This window comes from Danio rerio, chromosome 15 (genome assembly GCF_052040795.2).
Source record: "Danio rerio strain M-AB ecotype USA chromosome 15, GRCz13ab, whole genome shotgun sequence".
Lineage (NCBI taxonomy): Eukaryota > Metazoa > Chordata > Actinopteri > Cypriniformes > Danionidae > Danio > Danio rerio.
Window position 1 is genome coordinate 13,729,482 of NC_141035.1, and position 21,596 is coordinate 13,751,077.

The 21,596-nt window shown below is 35.4% G+C and overlaps 1 long non-coding RNA gene across 1 annotated transcript; it reads left to right on the top strand.

Moving 5' to 3' along the window:
• The first annotated feature begins 2,047 nt into the window (after nt 1-2,047).
• Nucleotides 2,048-21,244, top strand: LOC147840529 (uncharacterized). The gene is made up of 3 exons (XR_015509099.2): nt 2,048-3,976; nt 6,395-6,953; nt 20,352-21,244. It is a non-coding gene; the product is annotated as an uncharacterized LOC147840529 (long non-coding RNA).
• The last annotated feature ends 352 nt before the right edge of the window (nt 21,245-21,596 follow it).

Below are 21,596 nucleotides of genomic sequence, written 5' to 3' on the forward strand. Positions count from 1 at the left end.
CTTGTTTAACAGTGCATGAAATGTTGTCTAAAACAAAAAAGAATGATGCATTTTATGGCTGGATCTGTTTTTATCACTTTCTGAATTGGACGTTGAAAATGAGCTTATCTCAGCCAGCAGAGAGGTCAAATCACAGTAATGCAAACTCAGTCAGAGACATAGATTTTCACTTGCAACTTGCTTTAACATGTTTAACAGTGCATGAATTGTTGTCTAAAACAAAAAAGAATGATGCATTTTATGGCTGGATCTGGTTTTATTACATTCTGAATTGGACGTTGAAAATGAGCTTATCTCAGCCAGCAGAGAGGTCAAATCACAGTAATGCAAACTCAGTCAGAGACATAGATTTTCACTTGCAACTTGCTTTAACATGTTTAACAGTGCATAAAATGTTGTCTAAAACAAAAAAGAATGATGCATTTTATAGCTGGATCTGGTTTTATAACATTCTGAATTGGACGTTGAAAATGAGCTTATCTCAGCCAGCAGAGAGGTCAAATCACAGTAATGCAAACTCAGTCAGAGACATAGATTTTCACTTGCAACTTGCTTTAACATGTTTAACAGTGCATGAAATGTTGTCTAAAACAAAAAAGAATGATGCATTTAATGGCTGGATCTGGTTTTATTACATTCTGAATTGGACGTTGAAAATGAGCTTATCTCAGCCAGCAGAGAGGTCAAATCACAGTATTGCAAACTCAGTCAGAGACATAGATTTTCACTTGCAACTTGCTTTAACATGTTAAACAGTGCATGAAATGTTGTCTAAAACAAAAAAGAATGATGCATTTTATGGCTGGATCTGTTTTTATCACTTTCTGAATTGGACGTTGAAAATGAGCTTATCTCAGCCAGCAGAGAGGTCAAATCACAGTAATGCAAACTCAGTCAGAGACATAGATTTTCACTTGCAACTTGCTTTAACATGTTTAACAGTGCATGAAATGTTGTCTAAAACAAAAAAGAATGATGCATCTTATAGCTGGATCTGGTTTTATTACATTCTGAATTGGACGTTGAAAATGAGCTTATCTCAGCCAGCAGAGAGGTCAAATCACAGTAATGCAAACTCAGTCAGAGACATAGATGTTCACTTGCAACTTGCTTTAACATGTTTAACAGTGCATGAAATGTTGTCTAAAACAAAAAAAGAATGATGCATTTTATGGCTGGATCTGTTTTTATCACTTTCTGAATTGGACGTTGAAAATGAGCTTTGCTCAGCCAGCAGAGAGGTCAAATCACAGTAATGCAAACTCAGTCAGAGACATAGATTTTCACTTGCAACTTGCTTTAACATGTGTAACAGTGCAGGAAATGTTGTCTAAAACAAAAAAGAATGATGCATTTTATAGCTGGATCTAGTTTTATCACATTCTGAATTGGACGTTGAAAATGAGCTTATCTCAGCCAGCAGAGAGGTCAAATCACAGTAATACAAACTCAGTCAGAGACATAGATTTTCACTTGCTACTTGCTTTAACATGTTTAACAGTGCATGAAATGTTGTCTAAAACAAAAAAGAATGATGCATTTTATGGCTGGATCTGTTTTTACCACTTTCTGAATTGGACGTTGAAAATGAGCTTATCTCAGCCAGCAGAGAGGTCAAATCACAGTAATGCAAACTCAGTCAGAGACATAGATTTTCACTTGCAACTTGCTTTAACATGTTTAACAGTGCATGAATTGTTGTCTAAAACAAAAAAGAATGATGCATTTTATGGCTGGATCTGGTTTTATTACATTCTGAATTGGACGTTGAAAATGAGCTTATCTCAGCCAGCAGAGAGGTCAAATCACAGTAATGCAAACTCAGTCAGAGACATAGATTTTCACTTGCAACTTGCTTTAACATGTTTAACAGTGCATGAAATGTTGTCTAAAACAAAAAAGAATGATGCATTTTATAGCTGGATCTGGTTTTATAACATTCTGAATTGGACGTTGAAAATGAGCTTATCTCAGCCAGCAGAGAGGTCAAATCACAGTAATGCAAACTCAGTCAGAGACATAGATTTTCACTTGCAACTTGCTTTAACATGTTTAACAGTGCATGAAATGTTGTCTAAAACAAAAAAGAATGATGCATTTTATGGCTGGATCTGGTTTTATTACATTCTGAATTGGACGTTGAAAATGAGCTTATCTCAGCCAGCAGAGAGGTCAAATCACAGTATTGCAAACTCAGTCAGAGACATAGATTTTCACTTGCAACTTGCTTTAACATGTTTAACAGTGCATGAAATGTTGTCTAAAACAAAAAAGAATGATGCATTTTATGGCTGGATCTGTTTTTATCACTTTCTGAATTGGACGTTGAAAATGAGCTTATCTCAGCCAGCAGAGAGGTCAAATCACAGTAATGCAAACTCAGTCAGAGACATAGATTTTCACTTGCAACTTGCTTTAACATGTTTAACAGTGCATGAAATGTTGTCTAAAACAAAAAAGAATGATGCATCTTATAGCTGGATCTGGTTTTATTACATTCTGAATTGGACGTTGAAAATGAGCTTATCTCAGCCAGCAGAGAGGTCAAATCACAGTATTGCAAACTCAGTCAGAGACATAGATTTTCACTTGCAACTTGCTTTAACATGTTTAACAGTGCATGAAATGTTGTCTAAAACAAAAAAAGAATGATGCATTTTATGGCTGGATCTGTTTTTATCACTTTCTGAATTGGACGTTGAAAATGAGCTTTGCTCAGCCAGCAGAGAGGTCAAATCACAGTAATGCAAACTCAGTCAGAGACATAGATTTTCACTTGCAACTTGCTTTAACATGTGTAACAGTGCATGAAATGTTGTCTAAAACAAAAAAGAATGATGCATTTTATAGCTGGATCTAGTTTGATCACATTCTGAATTGGACGTTGAAAATGAGCTTATCTCAGCCAGCAGAGAGGTCAAATCACAGTAATGCAAACTCAGTCAGAGACATAGATTTTCACTTGCAACTTGCTTTAACATGTTTAACAGTGCATGAAATGTTGTCTAAAACAAAAAAGAATGATGAATTTTATAGCTGGATCTGGTTTTATAACATTCTGAATTGGACGTTGAAAATGAGCTTATCTCAGCCAGCAGAGAGGTCAAATCACAGTAATGCAAACTCAGTCAGAGACATAGATTTTCACTTGCAACTTGCTTTAACATGTTTAACAGTGCATGAAATGTTGTCTAAAACAAAAAAGAATGATGCATTTTATGGCTGGATCTGGTTTTATTACATTCTGAATTGGACGTTGAAAATGAGCTTATCTCAGCCAGCAGAGAGGTCAAATCACAGTAATGCAAACTCAGTCAGAGACAAAGATTTTCAATTGCAACTTGCTTTAACATGTTTAACAGTGCATGAAATGTTGTCTAAAACAAAAAAGAATGATGCATTTTATAGCTGGATCAGGTTTTATTACATTCTGAATTGGACGTTGAAAATGAGCTTATCTCAGCCAGCAGAGAGGTCAAATCACAGTAATGCAAACTCAGTCAGAGGCATAGATTTTCACTTGCAACTTGCTTTAACATGTTTAACACTGCATAAAATGTTGTCTAAAACAAAAAAGAATGATGCATTTTATATCTGGATCTGGTTTTATTACATTCTGAATTGGACGTTGAAAATGAGCTTATCTCAGCCAGCAGAGAGGTCAAATCACAATAATGCAAACTCAGTCAGAGACATAGATTTTCAGTTGCAACTTGCTTTAACATGTTTAACAGTGCATGAAATGTTGTCTAAAACAAAAAAAGAATGATGGATTTTATGGCTGGATCTGGTTTTATCACTTTCTGAATTGGACGTTGAAAATGAGCTTATCTCAGCCAGCAGAGAGGTCAAATCACAGTAATGCAAACTCAGTCAGAGACATAGATTTTCACTTGCAACTTGCTTTAACATGTTTAACAGTGCATGAAATGTTGTCTAAAACAAAAAAGAATGATGCATTTTATGGCTGGATCTGGTTTTATTACATTCTGAATTGGACGTTGAAAATGAGCTTATCTCAGCCAGCAGAGAGGTCAAATCACAGTAATGCAAACTCAGTCAGAGACATAGATTTTCACTTGCAACTTGCTTTAACATGTTTAACAGTGCATGAAATGTTGTCTAAAACAAAAAAGAATGATGCATTTTATAGCTGGATCTGGTTTTATAACATTCTGAATTGGACGTTGAAAATGAGCTTATCTCAGCCAGCAGAGAGGTCAAATCACAGTAATGCAAACTCAGTCAGAGACATAGATTTTCACTTGCAACTTGCTTTAACATGTTTAACAGTGCATGAAATGTTGTCTAAAACAAAAAAGAATGATGCATTTTATGGCTGGATCTGGTTTTATTACATTCTGAATTGGACGTTGAAAATGAGCTTATCTCAGCCAGCAGAGAGGTCAAATCACAGTAATGCAAACTCAGTCAGAGACATAGATTTTCACTTGCAACTTGCTTTAACATGTTTAACAGTGCATGAAATGTTGTCTAAAACAAAAAAGAATGATGCATTTTATGGCTGGATCTGTTTTTATCACTTTCTGAATTGGACGTTGAAAATGAGCTTATCTCAGCCAGCAGAGACGTCAAATCACAGTAATGCAAACTCAGTCAGAGACATAGATTTTCACTTGCAACTTGCTTTAACATGTTTAACAGTGCATGAAATGTTGTCTAAAACAAAAAAGAATGATGCATCTTTTAGCTGGATCTGGTTTTATTACATTCTGAATTGGACGTTGAAAATGAGCTTATCTCAGCCAGCAGAGAGGTCAAATCACAGTAATGCAAACTCAGTCAGAGACATAGATTTTCACTTGCAACTTGCTTTAACATGTTTAACAGTGCATGAAATGTTGTCTAAAACAAAAAAAGAATGATGCATTTTATGGCTGGATCTGTTTTTATCACTTTCTGAATTGGACGTTGAAAATGAGCTTTGCTCAGCCAGCAGAGAGGTCAAATCACAGTAATGCAAACTCAGTCAGAGACATAGATTTTCACTTGCAACTTGCTTTAACATGTTTAACAGTGCATGAATTGTTGTCTAAAACAAAAAAGAATGATGCATTTTATGGCTGGATCTGTTTTATCAATTTCTGAATTGGACGTTGAAAATGAGCTTATCTCAGCCAGCAGAGAGGTCAAATCACAGTAATGCAAACTCAGTCAGAGACATAGATTTTCACTTGCAACTTGCTTTAACATGTTTAACAGTGCATGAAATGTTGTCTAAAACAAAAAAGAATGATGCATTTTATGGCTGGATCTGGTTTTATTACATTCTGAATTGGACGTTGAAAATGAGCTTATCTCAGCCAGCAGAGAGGTCAAATCACAGTAATGCAAACTCAGTCAGAGACATAGATTTTCACTTGCAACTTGCTTTAACATGTTTAACAGTGCATGAAATGTTGTCTAAAACAAAAAAGAATGATGCATTTTATAGCTGGATCTGGTTTTATAACATTCTGAATTGGACGTTGAAAATGAGCTTATCTCAGCCAGCAGAGAGGTCAAATCACAGTAATGCAAACTCAGTCAGAGACATAGATTTTCACTTGCAACTTGCTTTAACATGTTTAACAGTGCATGAAATGTTGTCTAAAACAAAAAAGAATGATGCATTTTATGGCTGGATCTGGTTTTATTACATTCTGAATTGGACGTTGAAAATGAGCTTATCTCAGCCAGCAGAGAGGTCAAATCACAGTATTGCAAACTCAGTCAGAGACATAGATTTTCACTTGCAACTTGCTTTAACATGTTTAACAGTGCATGAAATGTTGTCTAAAACAAAAAAGAATGATGCATTTTATGGCTGGATCTGTTTTTATCACTTTCTGAATTGGACGTTGAAAATGAGCTTATCTCAGCCAGCAGAGAGGTCAAATCACAGTAATGCAAACTCAGTCAGAGACATAGATTTTCACTTGCAACTTGCTTTAACATGTTTAACAGTGCATGAAATGTTGTCTAAAACAAAAAAGAATGATGCATCTTATAGCTGGATCTGGTTTTATTACATTCTGAATTGGACGTTGAAAATGAGCTTATCTCAGCCAGCAGAGAGGTCAAATCACAGTAATGCAAACTCAGTCAGAGACATAGATTTTCACTTGCAACTTGCTTTAACATGTTTAACAGTGCATGAAATGTTGTCTAAAACAAAAAAGAATGATGCATTTTATGGCTGGATCTGGTTTTATTACATTCTGAATTGGACGTTGAAAATGAGCTTATCTCAGCCAGCAGAGAGGTCAAATCACAGTAATGCAAACTCAGTCAGAGACAAAGATTTTCAATTGCAACTTGCTTTAACATGTTTAACAGTGCATGAAATGTTGTCTAAAACAAAAAAGAATGATGCATTTTATAGCTGGATCAGGTTTTATTACATTCTGAATTGGACGTTGAAAATGAGCTTATCTCAGCCAGCAGAGAGGTCAAATCACAGTAATGCAAACTCAGTCAGAGGCATAGATTTTCACTTGCAACTTGCTTTAACATGTTTAACACTGCATAAAATGTTGTCTAAAACAAAAAAGAATGATGCATTTTATATCTGGATCTGGTTTTATTACATTCTGAATTTGACGTTGAAAATGAGCTTATCTCAGCCAGCAGAGAGGTCAAATCACAATAATGCAAACTCAGTCAGAGACATAGATTTTCAGTTGCAACTTGCTTTAACATGTTTAACAGTGCATGAAATGTTGTCTAAAACAAAAAAAGAATGATGCATTTTATGGCTGGATCTGGTTTTATCACTTTCTGAATTGGACGTTGAAAATGAGCTTATCTCAGCCAGCAGAGAGGTCAAATCACAGTAATGCAAACTCAGTCAGAGACATAGATTTTCACTTGCAACTTGCTTTAACATGTTTAACAGTGCATGAAATGTTGTCTAAAACAAAAAAGAATGATGCATTTTATGGCTGGATCTGGTTTTATTACATTCTGAATTGGACGTTGAAAATGAGCTTATCTCAGCCAGCAGAGAGGTCAAATCACAGTAATGCAAACTCAGTCAGAGACATAGATTTTCACTTGCAACTTGCTTTAACATGTTTAACAGTGCATGAAATGTTGTCTAAAACAAAAAAGAATGATGCATTTTATAGCTGGATCTGGTTTTATAACATTCTGAATTGGACGTTGAAAATGAGCTTATCTCAGCCAGCAGAGAGGTCAAATCACAGTAATGCAAACTCAGTCAGAGACATAGATTTTCACTTGCAACTTGCTTTAACATGTTTAACAGTGCATGAAATGTTGTCTAAAACAAAAAAGAATGATGCATTTTATGGCTGGATCTGGTTTTATTACATTCTGAATTGGACGTTGAAAATGAGCTTATCTCAGCCAGCAGAGAGGTCAAATCACAGTAATGCAAACTCAGTCAGAGACATAGATTTTCACTTGCAACTTGCTTTAACATGTTTAACAGTGCATGAAATGTTGTCTAAAACAAAAAAGAATGATGCATTTTATGGCTGGATCTGTTTTTATCACTTTCTGAATTGGACGTTGAAAATGAGCTTATCTCAGCCAGCAGAGACGTCAAATCACAGTAATGCAAACTCAGTCAGAGACATAGATTTTCACTTGCAACTTGCTTTAACATGTTTAACAGTGCATGAAATGTTGTCTAAAACAAAAAAGAATGATGCATCTTTTAGCTGGATCTGGTTTTATTACATTCTGAATTGGACGTTGAAAATGAGCTTATCTCAGCCAGCAGAGAGGTCAAATCACAGTAATGCAAACTCAGTCAGAGACATAGATTTTCACTTGCAACTTGCTTTAACATGTTTAACAGTGCATGAAATGTTGTCTAAAACAAAAAAAGAATGATGCATTTTATGGCTGGATCTGTTTTTATCACTTTCTGAATTGGACGTTGAAAATGAGCTTTGCTCAGCCAGCAGAGAGGTCAAATCACAGTAATGCAAACTCAGTCAGAGACATAGATTTTCACTTGCAACTTGCTTTAACATGTTTAACAGTGCATGAATTGTTGTCTAAAACAAAAAAGAATGATGCATTTTATGGCTGGATCTGTTTTATCAATTTCTGAATTGGACGTTGAAAATGAGCTTATCTCAGCCAGCAGAGAGGTCAAATCACAGTAATGCAAACTCAGTCAGAGACATAGATTTTCACTTGCAACTTGCTTTAACATGTTTAACAGTGCATGAAATGTTGTCTAAAACAAAAAAGAATGATGCATTTTATGGCTGGATCTGGTTTTATTACATTCTGAATTGGACGTTGAAAATGAGCTTATCTCAGCCAGCAGAGAGGTCAAATCACAGTAATGCAAACTCAGTCAGAGACATAGATTTTCACTTGCAAGTTGCTTTAACATGTTTAACAGTGCATGAAATGTTGTCTAAAACAAAAAAGAATGATGCATTTTATAGCTGGATCTGGTTTTATAACATTCTGAATTGGACGTTGAAAATGAGCTTATCTCAGCCAGCAGAGAGGTCAAATCACAGTAATGCAAACTCAGTCAGAGACATAGATTTTCACTTGCAACTTGCTTTAACATGTTTAACAGTGCATGAAATGTTGTCTAAAACAAAAAAGAATGATGCATTTTATGGCTGGATCTGGTTTTATTACATTCTGAATTGGACGTTGAAAATGAGCTTATCTCAGCCAGCAGAGAGGTCAAATCACAGTATTGCAAACTCAGTCAGAGACATAGATTTTCACTTGCAACTTGCTTTAACATGTTTAACAGTGCATGAAATGTTGTCTAAAACAAAAAAGAATGATGCATTTTATGGCTGGATCTGTTTTTATCACTTTCTGAATTGGACGTTGAAAATGAGCTTATCTCAGCCAGCAGAGAGGTCAAATCACAGTAATGCAAACTCAGTCAGAGACATAGATTTTCACTTGCAACTTGCTTTAACATGTTTAACAGTGCATGAAATGTTGTCTAAAACAAAAAAGAATGATGCATCTTATAGCTGGATCTGGTTTTATTACATTCTGAATTGGACGTTGAAAATGAGCTTATCTCAGCCAGCAGAGAGGTCAAATCACAGTAATGCAAACTCAGTCAGAGACATAGATTTTCACTTGCAACTTGCTTTAACATGTTTAACAGTGCATGAAATGTTGTCTAAAACAAAAAAAGAATGATGCATTTTATGGCTGGATCTGGTTTTATTACATTCTGAATTGGACGTTGAAAATGAGCTTATCTCAGCCAGCAGAGAGGTCAAATCACAGTAATGCAAACTCAGTCAGAGACATAGATTTTCACTTGCAAGTTGCTTTAACATGTTTAACAGTGCATGAATTGTTGTCTAAAACAAAAAAGAATGATGCATTTTATGGCTGGATCTGGTTTTATTACATTCTGAATTGGACGTTGAAAATGAGCTTATCTCAGCCAGCAGAGAGGTCAAATCACAGTAATGCAAACTCGGTCAGAGACATAGATTTTCACTTGCAACTTGCTTTAACATGTTTAACAGTGCATAAAATGTTGTCTAAAACAAAAAAGAATGATGCATTTTATAGCTGGATCTGGTTTTATAACATTCTGAATTGGACGTTGAAAATGAGCTTATCTCAGCCAGCAGAGAGGTCAAATCACAGTAATGCAAACTCAGTCAGAGACATAGATTTTCACTTGCAACTTGCTTTAACATGTTTAACAGTGCATGAAATGTTGTCTAAAACAAAAAAGAATGAAGCATTTAATGGCTGGATCTGGTTTTATTACATTCTGAATTGGACGTTGAAAATGAGCTTATCTCAGCCAGCAGAGAGGTCAAATCACAGTATTGCAAACTCAGTCAGAGACATAGATTTTCACTTGCAACTTGCTTTAACATGTTTAACAGTGCATGAAATGTTGTCTAAAACAAAAAAGAATGATGCATTTTATGGCTGGATCTGTTTTTATCACTTTCCGAATTGGACGTTGAAAATGAGCTTATCTCAGCCAGCAGAGAGGTCAAATCACAGTAATGCAAACTCAGTCAGAGACATAGATTTTCACTTGCAACTTGCTTTAACATGTTTAACAGTGCATGAAATGTTGTCTAAAACAAAAAAGAATGATGCATTTTATGGCTGGATCTGGTTTTATTACATTCTGAATTGGGCGTTGAAAATGAGCTTATCTCAGCCAGCAGAGAGGTCAAATCACAGTAATGCAAACTCAGTCAGAGACATAGATGTTCACTTGCAACTTGCTTTAACATGTTTAACAGTGCATGAAATGTTGTCTAAAACAAAAAAAGAATGATGCATTTTATGGCTGGATCTGTTTTTATCACTTTCTGAATTGGACGTTGAAAATGAGCTTTGCTCAGCCAGCAGAGAGGTCAAATCACAGTAATGCAAACTCAGTCAGAGACATAGATTTTCACTTGCAACTTGCTTTAACATGTGTAACAGTGCATGAAATGTTGTCTAAAACAAAAAAGAATGATGCATTTTATAGCTGGATCTAGTTTTATCACATTCTGAATTGGACGTTGAAAATGAGCTTATCTCAGCCAGCAGAGAGGTCAAATCACAGTAATACAAACTCAGTCAGAGACATAGATTTTCACTTGCTACTTGCTTTAACATGTTTAACAGTGCATGAAATGTTGTCTAAAACAAAAAAGAATGATGCATTTTATGGCTGGATCTGTTTTTACCACTTTCTGAATTGGACGTTGAAAATGAGCTTATCTCAGCCAGCAGAGAGGTCAAATCACAGTAATGCAAACTCAGTCAGAGAAATAGATTTTCACTTGCAACTTGCTTTAACATGTTTAACAGTGCATGAATTGTTGTCTAAAACAAAAAAGAATGATGCATTTTATGGCTGGATCTGGTTTTATTACATTCTGAATTGGACGTTGAAAATGAGCTTATCTCAGCCAGCAGAGAGGTCAAATCACAGTAATGCAAACTCAGTCAGAGACATAGATTTTTACTTGCAACTTGCTTTAACATGTTTAACAGTGCATGAAATGTTGTCTAAAACAAAAAAGAATGATGCATTTTATAGCTGGATCAGGTTTTATTACATTCTGAATTGGACTTTGAAAATGAGCTTATCTCAGCCAGCAGAGAGGTCAAATCACAGTAATGCAAACTCAGTCAGAGACATAGATTTTCACTTGCAACTTGCTTTAACATGTTTAACAGTGCATGAAATGTTGTCTAAAACAAAAAAGAATGATGCATTTTATGGCTGGATCTGGTTTTATAACATTCTGAATTGGACGTTGAAAATGAGCTTATCTCAGCCAGCAGAGAGGTCAAATCACAGTAATGCAAACTCAGTCAGAGACATAGATTTTCACTTGCAACTTGCTTTAACATGTTTAACAGTGCATGAAATGTTGTCTAAAACAAAAAAGAATGATGCATCTTATGGCTGGATCTGGTTTTATTACATTCTGAATTGGACGTTGAAAATGAGCTTATCTCAGCCAGCAGAGAGGTCAAATCACAGTAATGCAAACTCAGTCAGAGACATAGATTTTCACTTGCAACTTGCTTTAACATGTTTAACAGTGCATGAAATGTTGTCTAAAACAAAAAAGAATGATGCATTTTATGGCTGGATCTGGTTTTATTACATTCTGAATTGGACGTTGAAAATGAGCTTATCTCAGCCAGCAGAGAGGTCAAATCACAGTAATGCAAACTCAGTCAGAGACATAGATTTTCACTTGCAACTTGCTTTAACATGTTTAACAGTGCATGAAATGTTGTCTAAAACAAAAAAGAATGATGCATTTTAAAGCTGGATCTGGTTTTATAACATTCTGAATTGGACGTTGAAAATGAGCTTATCTCAGCCAGCAGAGAGGTGAAATCACAGTAATGCAAACTCAGTCAGAGACATAGATTTTCACTTGCAACTTGCTTTAACATGTTTAACAGTGCATGAAATGTTGTCTAAAACAAAAAAGAATGAAGCATTTAATGGCTGGATCTGGTTTTATTACATTCTGAATTGGACGTTGAAAATGAGCTTATCTCAGCCAGCAGAGAGGTCAAATCACAGTATTGCAAACTCAGTCAGAGACATAGATTTTCACTTGCAACTTGCTTTAACATGTTTAACAGTGCATGAAATGTTGTCTAAAACAAAAAAGAATGATGCATTTTATGGCTGGATCTGTTTTTATCACTTTCTGAATTGGACGTTGAAAATGAGCTTATCTCAGCCAGCAGAGAGGTCAAATCACAGTAATGCAAACTCAGTCAGAGACATAGATTTTCACTTGCAACTTGCTTTAACATGTTTAACAGTGCATGAAATGTTGTCTAAAACAAAAAAGAATGATGCATCTTATAGCTGGATCTGGTTTTATTACATTCTGAATTGGACGTTGAAAATGAGCTTATCTCAGCCAGCAGAGAGGTCAAATCACAGTAATGCAAACTCAGTCAGAGACATAGATTTTCACTTGCAACTTGCTTTAACATGTTTAACAGTGCATGAAATGTTGTCTAAAACAAAAAAAGAATGATGCATTTTATGGCTGGATCTGGTTTTATTACATTCTGAATTGGACGTTGAAAATGAGCTTATCTCAGCCAGCAGAGAGGTCAAATCACAGTAATGCAAACTCAGTCAGAGACATAGATTTTCACTTGCAAGTTGCTTTAACATGTTTAACAGTGCATGAATTGTTGTCTAAAACAAAAAAGAATGATGCATTTTATGGCTGGATCTGGTTTTATTACATTCTGAATTGGACGTTGAAAATGAGCTTATCTCAGCCAGCAGAGAGGTCAAATCACAGTAATGCAAACTCGGTCAGAGACATAGATTTTCACTTGCAACTTGCTTTAACATGTTTAACAGTGCATAAAATGTTGTCTAAAACAAAAAAGAATGATGCATTTTATAGCTGGATCTGGTTTTATAACATTCTGAATTGGACGTTGAAAATGAGCTTATCTCAGCCAGCAGAGAGGTCAAATCACAGTAATGCAAACTCAGTCAGAGACATAGATTTTCACTTGCAACTTGCTTTAACATGTTTAACAGTGCATGAAATGTTGTCTAAAACAAAAAAGAATGAAGCATTTAATGGCTGGATCTGGTTTTATTACATTCTGAATTGGACGTTGAAAATGAGCTTATCTCAGCCAGCAGAGAGGTCAAATCACAGTATTGCAAACTCAGTCAGAGACATAGATTTTCACTTGCAACTTGCTTTAACATGTTTAACAGTGCATGAAATGTTGTCTAAAACAAAAAAGAATGATGCATTTTATGGCTGGATCTGTTTTTATCACTTTCCGAATTGGACGTTGAAAATGAGCTTATCTCAGCCAGCAGAGAGGTCAAATCACAGTAATGCAAACTCAGTCAGAGACATAGATTTTCACTTGCAACTTGCTTTAACATGTTTAACAGTGCATGAAATGTTGTCTAAAACAAAAAAGAATGATGCATTTTATGGCTGGATCTGGTTTTATTACATTCTGAATTGGGCGTTGAAAATGAGCTTATCTCAGCCAGCAGAGAGGTCAAATCACAGTAATGCAAACTCAGTCAGAGACATAGATGTTCACTTGCAACTTGCTTTAACATGTTTAACAGTGCATGAAATGTTGTCTAAAACAAAAAAAGAATGATGCATTTTATGGCTGGATCTGTTTTTATCACTTTCTGAATTGGACGTTGAAAATGAGCTTTGCTCAGCCAGCAGAGAGGTCAAATCACAGTAATGCAAACTCAGTCAGAGACATAGATTTTCACTTGCAACTTGCTTTAACATGTGTAACAGTGCATGAAATGTTGTCTAAAACAAAAAAGAATGATGCATTTTATAGCTGGATCTAGTTTTATCACATTCTGAATTGGACGTTGAAAATGAGCTTATCTCAGCCAGCAGAGAGGTCAAATCACAGTAATACAAACTCAGTCAGAGACATAGATTTTCACTTGCTACTTGCTTTAACATGTTTAACAGTGCATGAAATGTTGTCTAAAACAAAAAAGAATGATGCATTTAATGGCTGGATCTGTTTTTACCACTTTCTGAATTGGACGTTGAAAATGAGCTTATCTCAGCCAGCAGAGAGGTCAAATCACAGTAATGCAAACTCAGTCAGAGAAATAGATTTTCACTTGCAACTTGCTTTAACATGTTTAACAGTGCATGAATTGTTGTCTAAAACAAAAAAGAATGATGCATTTTATGGCTGGATCTGGTTTTATTACATTCTGAATTGGACGTTGAAAATGAGCTTATCTCAGCCAGCAGAGAGGTCAAATCACAGTAATGCAAACTCAGTCAGAGACATAGATTTTTACTTGCAACTTGCTTTAACATGTTTAACAGTGCATGAAATGTTGTCTAAAACAAAAAAGAATGATGCATTTTATAGCTGGATCAGGTTTTATTACATTCTGAATTGGACGTTGAAAATGAGCTTATCTCAGCCAGCAGAGAGGTCAAATCACAGTAATGCAAACTCAGTCAGAGACATAGATTTTCACTTGCAACTTGCTTTAACATGTTTAACAGTGCATGAAATGTTGTCTAAAACAAAAAAGAATGATGCATCTTATGGCTGGATCTGGTTTTATTACATTCTGAATTGGACGTTGAAAATGAGCTTATCTCAGCCAGCAGAGAGGTCAAATCACAGTAATGCAAACTCAGTCAGAGACATAGATTTTCACTTGCAACTTGCTTTAACATGTTTAACAGTGCATGAAATGTTGTCTAAAACAAAAAAGAATGATGCATTTTATGGCTGGATCTGGTTTTATTACATTCTGAATTGGACGTTGAAAATGAGCTTATCTCAGCCAGCAGAGAGGTCAAATCACAGTAATGCAAACTCAGTCAGAGACATAGATTTTCACTTGCAACTTGCTTTAACATGTTTAACAGTGCATGAAATGTTGTCTAAAACAAAAAAGAATGATGCATTTTAAAGCTGGATCTGGTTTTATAACATTCTGAATTGGACGTTGAAAATGAGCTTATCTCAGCCAGCAGAGAGGTGAAATCACAGTAATGCAAACTCAGTCAGAGACATAGATTTTCACTTGCAACTTGCTTTAACATGTTTAACAGTGCATGAAATGTTGTCTAAAACAAAAAAGAATGAAGCATTTAATGGCTGGATCTGGTTTTATTACATTCTGAATTGGACGTTGAAAATGAGCTTATCTCAGCCAGCAGAGAGGTCAAATCACAGTATTGCAAACTCAGTCAGAGACATAGATTTTCACTTGCAACTTGCTTTAACATGTTTAACAGTGCATGAAATGTTGTCTAAAACAAAAAAGAATGATGCATTTTATGGCTGGATCTGTTTTTATCACTTTCTGAATTGGACGTTGAAAATGAGCTTATCTCAGCCAGCAGAGAGGTCAAATCACAGTAATGCAAACTCAGTCAGAGACATAGATTTTCACTTGCAACTTGCTTTAACATGTTTAACAGTGCATGAAATGTTGTCTAAAACAAAAAAGAATGATGCATTTTATGGCTGGATCTGGTTTTATTACATTCTGAATTGGACGTTGAAAATGAGCTTATCTCAGCCAGTAGAGAGGTCAAATCACAGTAATGCAAACTCAGTCAGAGACATAGATTTTCACTTGCAACTTGCTTTAACATGTTTAACAGTGCATGAAATGTTGTCTAAAACAAAAAGAATGATGCATTTTATAGCTGGATCAGGTTTTATTACATTGTGAATTGGACGTTGAAAATGAGCTTATCTCAGCCAGCAGAGAGGTCAAATCACAGTAATGCAAACTCAGTCAGAGACATAGATTTTCACTTGCAACTTGCTTTAACAAGTTTAACAGTGCATGAAATGTTGTCTAAAACAAAAAAGAATGATGCATCTTATAGCTGGATCTGGTTTTATTACATTCTGAATTGGACGTTGAAAATGAGCTTATCTCAGCCAGCAGAGAGGTCAAATCACAGTAATGCAAACTCAGTCAGAGACATAGATTTTCAGTTGCAACTTGCTTTAACATGTTTAACAGTGCATGAAATGTTGTCTAAAACAAAAAAAGAATGATGCATTTTATGGCTGGATCTGGTTTTATCACTTTCTGAATTGGATGTTGAAAATGAGCTTATCTCAGCCAGCAGAGAGGTCAAATCACAGTAATGCAAACTCAGTCAGAGACATAGATTTTCACTTGCAACTTGCTTTAACATGTTTAACAGTGCATGAAATGTTGTCTAAAACAAAAAAGAATGATGCATTTTATGGCTGGATCTGGTTTTATTACATTCTGAATTGGGCGTTGAAAATGAGCTTATCTCAGCCAGCAGAGAGGTCAAATCACAGTAATGCAAACTCAGTCAGAGACATAGATGTTCACTTGCAACTTGCTTTAACATGTTTAACAGTGCATGAAATGTTGTCTAAAACAAAAAAAGAATGATGCATTTTATGGCTGGATCTGTTTTTATCACTTTCTGAATTGGACGTTGAAAATGAGCTTTGCTCAGCCAGCAGAGAGGTCAAATCACAGTAATGCAAACTCAGTCAGAGACATAGATTTTCACTTGCAACTTGCTTTAACATGTGTAACAGTGCATGAAATGTTGTCTAAAACAAAAAAGAATGATGCATTTTATAGCTGGATCTAGTTTTATCACATTCTGAATTGGACGTTGAAAATGAGCTTATCTCAGCCAGCAGAGAGGTCAAATCACAGTAATACAAACTCAGTCAGAGACATAGATTTTCACTTGCTACTTGCTTTAACATGTTTAACAGTGCATGAAATGTTGTCTAAAACAAAAAAGAATGATGCATTTAATGGCTGGATCTGTTTTTACCACTTTCTGAATTGGACGTTGAAAATGAGCTTATCTCAGCCAGCAGAGAGGTCAAATCACAGTAATGCAAACTCAGTCAGAGAAATAGATTTTCACTTGCAACTTGCTTTAACATGTTTAACAGTGCATGAATTGTTGTCTAAAACAAAAAAGAATGATGCATTTTATGGCTGGATCTGGTTTTATTACATTCTGAATTGGACGTTGAAAATGAGCTTATCTCAGCCAGCAGAGAGGTCAAATCACAGTAATGCAAACTCAGTCAGAGACATAGATTTTTACTTGCAACTTGCTTTAACATGTTTAACAGTGCATGAAATGTTGTCTAAAACAAAAAAGAATGATGCATTTTATAGCTGGATCAGGTTTTATTACATTCTGAATTGGACGTTGAAAATGAGCTTATCTCAGCCAGCAGAGAGGTCAAATCACAGTAATGCAAACTCAGTCAGAGACATAGATTTTCACTTGCAACTTGCTTTAACATGTTTAACAGTGCATGAAATGTTGTCTAAAACAAAAAAGAATGATGCATTTTATGGCTGGATCTGGTTTTATAACATTCTGAATTGGACGTTGAAAATGAGCTTATCTCAGCCAGCAGAGAGGTCAAATCACAGTAATGCAAACTCAGTCAGAGACATAGATTTTCACTTGCAACTTGCTTTAACATGTTTAACAGTGCATGAAATGTTGTCTAAAACAAAAAAGAATGATGCATCTTATGGCTGGATCTGGTTTTATTACATTCTGAATTGGACGTTGAAAATGAGCTTATCTCAGCCAGCAGAGAGGTCAAATCACAGTAATGCAAACTCAGTCAGAGACATAGATTTTCACTTGCAACTTGCTTTAACATGTTTAACAGTGCATGAAATGTTGTCTAAAACAAAAAAGAATGATGCATTTTATGGCTGGATCTGGTTTTATTACATTCTGAATTGGACGTTGAAAATGAGCTTATCTCAGCCAGCAGAGAGGTCAAATCACAGTAATGCAAACTCAGTCAGAGACATAGATTTTCACTTGCAACTTGCTTTAACATGTTTAACAGTGCATGAAATGTTGTCTAAAACAAAAAAGAATGATGCATTTTAAAGCTGGATCTGGTTTTATAACATTCTGAATTGGACGTTGAAAATGAGCTTATCTCAGCCAGCAGAGAGGTGAAATCACAGTAATGCAAACTCAGTCAGAGACATAGATTTTCACTTGCAACTTGCTTTAACATGTTTAACAGTGCATGAAATGTTGTCTAAAACAAAAAAGAATGAAGCATTTAATGGCTGGATCTGGTTTTATTACATTCTGAATTGGACGTTGAAAATGAGCTTATCTCAGCCAGCAGAGAGGTCAAATCACAGTATTGCAAACTCAGTCAGAGACATAGATTTTCACTTGCAACTTGCTTTAACATGTTTAACAGTGCATGAAATGTTGTCTAAAACAAAAAAGAATGATGCATTTTATGGCTGGATCTGTTTTTATCACTTTCTGAATTGGACGTTGAAAATGAGCTTATCTCAGCCAGCAGAGAGGTCAAATCACAGTAATGCAAACTCAGTCAGAGACATAGATTTTCACTTGCAACTTGCTTTAACATGTTTAACAGTGCATGAAATGTTGTCTAAAACAAAAAAGAATGATGCATTTTATGGCTGGATCTGGTTTTATTACATTCTGAATTGGGCGTTGAAAATGAGCTTATCTCAGCCAGCAGAGAGGTCAAATCACAGTAATGCAAACTCAGTCAGAGACATAGATGTTCACTTGCAACTTGCTTTAACATGTTTAACAGTGCATGAAATGTTGTCTAAAACAAAAAAAGAATGATGCATTTTATGGCTGGATCTGTTTTTATCACTTTCTGAATTGGACGTTGAAAATGAGCTTTGCTCAGCCAGCAGAGAGGTCAAATCACAGTAATGCAAACTCAGTCAGAGACATAGATTTTCACTTGCAACTTGCTTTAACATGTGTAACAGTGCATGAAATGTTGTCTAAAACAAAAAAGAATGATGCATTTTATAGCTGGATCTAGTTTTATCACATTCTGAATTGGACGTTGAAAATGAGCTTATCTCAGCCAGCAGAGAGGTCAAATCACAGTAATACAAACTCAGTCAGAGACATAGATTTTCACTTGCTACTTGCTTTAACATGTTTAACAGTGCATGAAATGTTGTCTAAAACAAAAAAGAATGATGCATTTTATGGCTGGATCTGTTTTTACCACTTTCTGAATTGGACGTTGAAAATGAGCTTATCTCAGCCAGCAGAGAGGTCAAATCACAGTAATGCAAACTCAGTCAGAGAAATAGATTTTCACTTGCAACTTGCTTTAACATGTTTAACAGTGCATGAATTGTTGTCTAAAACAAAAAAGAATGATGCATTTTATGGCTGGATCTGGTTTTATTACTTTCTGAATTGGACGTTGAAAATGAGCTTATCTCAGCCAGCAGAGAGGTCAAATCACAGTAATGCAAACTCAGTCAGAGACATAGATTTTTACTTGCAACTTGCTTTAACATGTTTAACAGTGCATGAAATGTTGTCTAAAACAAAAAAGAATGATGCATTTTATAGCTGGATCAGGTTTTATTACATTCTGAATTGGACGTTGAAAATGAGCTTATCTCAGCCAGCAGAGAGGTCAAATCACAGTAATGCAAACTCAGTCAGAGACATAGATTTTCACTTGCAACTTGCTTTAACATGTTTAACAGTGCATGAAATGTTGTCTAAAACAAAAAAGAATGATGCATTTTATGGCTGGATCTGGTTTTATAACATTCTGAATTGGACGTTGAAAATGAGCTTATCTCAGCCAGCAGAGAGGTCAAATCACAGTAATGCAAACTCAGTCAGAGACATAGATTTTCACTTGCAACTTGCTTTAACATGTTTAACAGTGCATGAAATGTTGTCTAAAACAAAAAAGAATGATGCATCTTATGGCTGGATCTGGTTTTATTACATTCTGAATTGGACGTTGAAAATGAGCTTATCTCAGCCAGCAGAGAGGTCAAATCACAGTAATGCAAACTCAGTCAGAGACATAGATTTTCACTTGCAACTTGCTTTAACATGTTTAACAGTGCATGAAATGTTGTCTAAAACAAAAAAGAATGATGCATTTTATGGCTGGATCTGGTTTTATTACATTCTGAATTGGACGTTGAAAATGAGCTTATCTCAGCCAGCAGAGAGGTCAAATCACAGTAATGCAAACTCAGTCAGAGACATAGATTTTCACTTGCAACTTGCTTTAACATGTTTAACAGTGCATGAAATGTTGTCTAAAACAAAAAAGAATGATGCATTTTAAAGCTGGATCTGGTTTTATAACATTCTGAATTGGACGTTGAAAATGAGCTTATCTCAGCCAGCAGAGAGGTGAAATCACAGTAATGCAAACTCAGTCAGAGACATAGATTTTCACTTGCAACTTGCTTTAACATGTTTAACAGTGCATGAAATGTTGTCTAAAACAAAAAAGAATGATGCATTTTATAGCTGGATCAGGTTTTATTACATTCTGAATTGGACGTTGAAAATGAGCTTATCTCAGCCAGCAGAGAGGTCAAATCACAGTAATGCAAACTCAGTCAGAGACATAGATTTTCACTTGCAACTTGCTTTAACATGTTTAACAGTGCATAAAATGTTGTCTAAAACAAAAAAGAATGATGCATTTTATAGCTGGATCTGGTTTTATTACATTCTGAATTGGACGTTGAAAATGAGCTTATCTCAGCCAGCAGAGAGGTCAAATCACAATAATGCAAACTCAGTCAGAGACATAGATTTTTAGTTGCAACTTGCTTTAACATGTTTAACAGTGCATGAAATGTTGTCTAAAACAAAAAAAGAATGATGCATTTTATGGCTGGATCTGGTTTTATCACTTTCTGAATTGGACGTTGAAAATGAGCTTATCTCAGCCAGCAGAGAGGTCAAATCACAGTAATGCAAACTCAGTCAGAGACATAGATTTTCACTTGCAACTTGCTTTAACATGTTTAACAGTGCATGAAATGTTGTCAAAAACAAAAAAGAATGATGCATTTTATGGCTGGATCTGGTTTTATTACATTCTGAATTGGACGTTGAAAATGAGCTTATCTTAGCCAGCAGAGAGGTCAAATCACAGTAATGCAAACTCAGTCAGAGACATAGATTTTCACGTGCAACTTGCTTTAACATGTTTAACAGTGCATGAAATGTTGTCTAAAACAAAAAAGAATGATGCATCTTATAGCTGGATCTGGTTTTATCACTTTCTGAATTGGACGTTGAAAATGAGCTTATCTCAGCCAGCAGAGAGGTCAAATCACAGTAATGCAAACTCAGTCAGAGACATAGATTTTCACTTGCAACTTGCTTTAACATGTTTAACAGTGCATGAAATGTTGTCTAAAACAAAAAAGAATGATGCATTTTATGGCTGGATCTGGTTTTATTACATTCTGAATTGGACGTTGAAAATGAGCTTATCTCAGCCAGCAGAGAGGTCAAATCACAGTAATGCAAACTCAGTCAGAGACATAGATTTTCACTTGCAACTTGCTTTAACATGTTTAACAGTGCATGAAATGTTGTCTAAAACAAAAAAGAATGATGCATTTTATAGCTGGATCTGTTTTTATCACTTTCTGAATTGGACGTTGAAAATGAGCTTTGCTCAGCCAGCAGAGAGGTCAAATCACAGTAATGCAAACTCAGTCAGAGACATAGATTTTCACTTGCAACTTGCTTTAACATGTTTAA